Source organism: Arvicanthis niloticus, chromosome 23 (assembly GCF_011762505.2).
Source record: "Arvicanthis niloticus isolate mArvNil1 chromosome 23, mArvNil1.pat.X, whole genome shotgun sequence".
NCBI lineage: Eukaryota > Metazoa > Chordata > Mammalia > Rodentia > Muridae > Arvicanthis > Arvicanthis niloticus.
In genome coordinates, this window is record NC_133430.1 from 12,764,416 (window position 1) to 12,769,624 (window position 5,209).

At 51.5% G+C, this 5,209-nt stretch overlaps 1 non-coding gene across 1 annotated transcript; it reads right to left on the minus strand.

The window, feature by feature from the left end:
- Positions 1-4,859: 4,859 nt before the first annotated feature.
- Positions 4,860-4,991, minus strand: LOC143437232 (small nucleolar RNA SNORA17). The gene has a single exon (XR_013106843.1). It is a non-coding gene; the product is annotated as a small nucleolar RNA SNORA17 (small nucleolar RNA).
- Positions 4,992-5,209: the final 218 nt, after the last annotated feature.

Below are 5,209 nucleotides of genomic sequence, written 5' to 3' on the forward strand. Positions count from 1 at the left end.
GGGCCACATTTATTTCGTAATTCTTGTGAGGACATAAGACGTTGCAGGGAGCAGGGCAAAAGCCAGGAATCCATGTCGTGGCTTCTTAGGTGTGATGGGTAATTAGGAATGTCCGATTAATCCAGCCTCAAGAGGCCCAGGCACAGGATCATCTATCTCACTCCAAGACATCTCAGCGAATCCTGTGTCCCTGTCCTGGGTGAGCTAATACTTCCCAACCTGCTGAGGGCCTAACTAGAACACAAGGAGACAGAGTTCACTTAGGCCTGACTGGGTGAGCTGGGGCCTCAGCCTTTGCCTGCCTTCAGACTCAAACCTACATCACTGACACTGCAGCTCTTCTGAGGTAGGGCAACACTACCAGCTCCCCCGAGTCTTGAGCTTGGGCAAGGAAGCGGTCGTGAGTGACACAGCTTGTCAGTTGTCCTTGGAGACGGTCACCCTCATGGCTTATTGGAGTTACCTTCCTGCCTCGTACCATCCTGGGTAGGTACGAGCTGGGTTCTGAAGGGATCAGGAAATAACAGGGCAAAGCTTGACAGAAGCAAGTGCCGAGAGCCACCCAGGTTCCCACAGCTGGAATGGTGCCACTGTGCACCCTGCGAGGTGGGCATCTGTCTGTGTGCGCGCACACTCTTCAGAGGTGTGAACAGATGCAGCAGCTACCCACCTTACAGGATGCGGGTGGGTGTATGTAGGTGTTGGTGTGTTCCTGAAAGAGATAGCAGAGGCAAGATATGCAAACTGCGTAAGTGTCACACACACACACACACGAGTGTGTGTGCTGCTGCCTCTGACGTCCACCTTGAAGCTTCTCAAAGGTCATGGTTTGGCTGTCCGGAGGGAATAGCAACCTTTCCCACATACACTTGAACACGTCGTCTTCTTTTATCCTTTATGAGGAGCTGAAGACATGTTTGAGTGACATGGCAATTTGTCAATCAATCTCAAAGTAGAAGGGGACCCCTCTGCATAATTTTACACTCAGCATCCAACGTGACCTTGGGCTGTGCACTGAAATGAGACAGCCAGGGAAGAGTTTCATGGACATGTCATCCCACACCTCCTGCTAGCACCCAGACATCTCTACTCCAGCGTGCCGTCAGACATGCCAAGGAAGGTGTGCCCAGAGAGGAGAGCCAGTGCGCTCATGCCCCTAAATCGATGATTCTCAACCTGTGGGTCCTAAACCACACAGGGGTCACCTATCAGGTCTCCTGCACATAAGATACTTACGCTATGATTCGTAACAGTAGCAAGTTACAGTCATGAAGTAGCAATGAGATAATTGCATGGTTGGGGAATCACCACAACATGAGGGACTGTACCAAAGGGTCTTAGCATTAGGAAGGTTGACAACCACTGCCCTAAATCCTTCCCTGAGCCTGGGGCCAGAGCTCTTTCTCACTTATAGGCAACCTGCCTCCTCAGCTCCCTCCAACCCTGAACTTCTCCAGGCCTGGCTGGGCTATGGCTGCTGCTTCCAGCACATCAGCTATAACAGTGCTCCTTTGTTCTCTGGGCCTTCCCTGGAATCCACTCATTCACCCACCAATACTTAAGTGTGAAGCCTGCATCCAATCCGGTGCGGCACTGCCCAGGGACAAGCAAGTGATGGAGTCCAGTAAAATGGGCTAGTCCCCACCTCAGGGACATCTGACAGATACCTGAACTGCCCTCCATTTTCCCAGGTTGGCTCAGGTGGTTGCCTTCTTTCTGAGTAGCCATCCCCAAGCCTGCTTCATGCTCCCACTGAGGAATCTCTGACCCCTCTCCTTCTTTGCTGTACCCTGCACGTCATTCCACACTGGTGTCACCTTCTCCAGACTGTCTCTGTCCCTCCGCCTTATTCTGCTAGACTAAATGGCTCACAGTCTTGCTCACCTGCAGACCCCAGCCCCATGCACAGAGCGCCTGGCACATAACAGAGCCTGAAGATGTTGGCACACCTGCTAGAGCAGTCAGTCACAGCCAGAGCAGAGACAAGGTGCTTTTCTCTGCATACGCAATGTCATCGTTATGGATATTAATTGTTGCAGCCATGGCAACCTTCAGCTTGGTTTGGGCATTTACAGCTCTTACTCGGTTTTCCTAACAACTCTACAACACAGGTATATTCTCTCGAGTTAGCTGAGGGTCAGAGAGGTTTAGCAAGCCCTCCAAAGCCACACAGCTAGAAGGAGACAGCGATCGGTCTGAAGCCATCCTTACCACTGGCCTTTTCCAGGCTCCACACAGCAAGTTCTGCATCTGTGCTTACTCTTAAATGTAATCTCAAGACTCTAGCTAGATAGGGACCCTGGGCTGGCCTTTCTTGGCCAGCTTAAGAGCTGTTCAGCTGTTCCCTGAAGAACTCTCTTACCCCTAGAACTAGCCACTTTGGGGAGTGACTTTGCCTGAGGCTGAATTATGGAAATTAGCTGTCAATTACCCCGGTGGCTGTGTAAAAGAATTACCGCAACAGTCACGGAGAAAAGAAAACTTCGTTTTCACCACCTACCAGTAAAAGCTAATTCAGAATAACTCCATTTAACAGTTATTTTATGCTGAAATACCGAATACCTCAGGGAGTCTTTTAGGGATTTTATAGTCTCTTTATTTATAAATGATTCATGCTGCATTTTCAGAAAAACCTACAATTAGTGTGGGTAGCACAGAAGCTCCTTGGGGAAAGGTGAAATAAAAGAAAGAAAAAGAAAAGAAAAGAAAGAAGGAGAGAAAGAAATAGAGGGGGGAAGCAAGAAAGGGAAAGAAAGAAGGAAATGGATGTGTTTCCGCCCACCCCACCCCACCCCCAGACAGCCGCCTGCCTTCGCTTTCCCAGCATCCTATAGTGAAGTGAAAGGGTATTTTCTCTAACCTTTTAACACATGCCCCTTTGACAGTGTTTGTACAGTTGTACATCAGCCCACAGGATTCTTTTAACGCACGTGACACTTTGGCACGTGCTCTCAGGCCCGAGGAAGTTAAAGCGCTCAGACCCACTCAACACTAAACTTCACCTCAGCACAGAAAGGAGCCTCATGAGACAGCTATGGTCTGGGTGGCTGGGGGGGGGGGCGCGGTGGTCATCCCTGGAGCCAAGGATCATCGAGCAAGCAAAGGAGAGAGGTTGGGATTCAGATCCTGAACCATCTCAGAGAATGCTTACACCAGTGTGAGGTCCCCTGCGGGGAGGGGGGTGAGGGGGAAAGGGGGAGGCAGATCCCAGGCACCTGTGGAGCTTTGTCACTCCCTCATTCACTGCATGGCTTGATTTGGTTTTGGTTTTTTTTTTTAACTCTTATTGGTTCTTTGCAAATTTCCCATCATGCACCCAGCCCTACTGGTCTCTCCTCCTTTCCCCTTCATACCCATCCTCCACCCTTGCAACCTCCCCTCCAACAGAGAGGAAAAAAAACCACCTCATTAATGAAGCTGTAGTGTGTCAGTGTGTTCCACTATACCCTTTTGTCCACCCTTTGCTTGCAAATGTTCATTGTAGCGACTCTTTGGTCTGGTGCGAGGCCTCTGACTTCTGCTACTCTATCCATACCTCGCCGGATGCCTCTCCTCTCGGACAGCCTGTTGCCCTGTGTCAAGGAGATTCTGTAGTTTTGGATCTGTAGGACAGGCCCCTTCGTGCACTCCAACAGTTCATCAATGGGGTAGATATTGGGGCGGGCCAATTCAAAGCCCTGGACCTGGGCCAGAGAGACATCTGAATTGGTCAGTCCACTGACTCTCCTGCTGTCTCACACCCTCAGGACGGCTCAACTGTAAACCCCTGCCACCCAGGTCAGCTCTACTGTGCTGCCCAGGCGAGGTACAGGGCCCCTCTCCAGAACGCTGCAGAGTGGTGAAGGACAGGGATAACTCTCCTGCTCTCATGACCCCAAGGGCAGTTCTCCCATCTACCATAGGTGGTAAAGGACAAGCGGGGAGGGGAGGGGAGGGTGTCTCTCCCTCACCCATGCCACCTCACATGAGACAAGTGGTCAGGCCAACTTTCTCAGGCAATGTGCAAAGCCCATTCTCCCAAGTATTGCAGTGGCTAGGGGTGAGGTCAGCTCTCCTGCTCTTCTGACTCCAGAGCCAGCTCTCCCATGATGCCCAGGTTGGAGTGGGGCCAGCTCTGGACAATCCTCAGACATCAACATGTCCCCAAATATCAGCTCAAACTAGGGACATCTGTCTGGCCTTTGATGGTGACAGACCCCTGTTGGTACAGGTCAATGGATCCAGAGGTGGCACCCAGTGGCAGCACAGGCCAGGACCCCACCATGATCCCAGGTGCCGTCACCAACTACATACATCAGGTTAATCTTCAGTACCCTTGAGTCTCCAGTTCTGTCTCTCCTCATTCTCTCTCTCTCTCTCTCTCTCTCTCTCTCTCTCTCTCTCTCTCTCCCCCTCTCTCTCTCTCTCAATTCTCCACCAATCAGTTGTTCCTCTTAGAGGTGTCCAGGGTCTCTGAGTGTCTAGGGTCATCTCAGGAGTGGTCTCAGGAGTGCTATACCTCTGGGCAGGGGTCATCTCAGACATGGTCTAAACCCCAGGCCTGCATGGTATCAGACTGATGGCCATCTCAGGCTAGCTCTCTCTCTGAGTACCAAGGACTAGTCTGGTAGTTGTCTGAAGCTCACTCTTCACCTAGTCTGCCCGACTGGCCCCTTGCAAGGGTTGTCTGACTTGGGCTCACTCCTGCCCAGGGACCAAGGTCCAAGGTAGGGTTTTTCTAGTCTCTGGCTTGCTCCTCATCCTGGGAGTCGTCCAGGCTTGCCTAGCACCAGACTGGTGGTCATGTCAGACTAGCTCCCTGGCCGGGCCCCCTGGTGCCCAATTGGTGGTCATCTCAGGTTCACTTTTTTTTTTCAGGGAATGTTAGGTTACTAGTCATTCAGACATTCATAGGTCAGACAACTGAGCGTAGACATAGCCTCTCCCCTCTCTGCCACCTGCTGTCATACATGTGACACAGCAGCCACACCTGGAATGCCTCTAGGGGCAATCACTGTGTGCTCTTTGTGGACAGTTCCTGTGTCCTGTGTGAGATAGCTTCTGGATCCAGGAGAGTCTGGTCTAGTGGAATAATGATCACAAACAACCCTGAAGCAGCCAAGGGGACAGAGGTTACACACAGAAAACAGAGATGACCGAAAGGTGCCACCATCAGGGGAGGTTTCTCAGAAGAAGCAACGCCTAAGCAGAAAGGCGAGGGTGAGCAGGC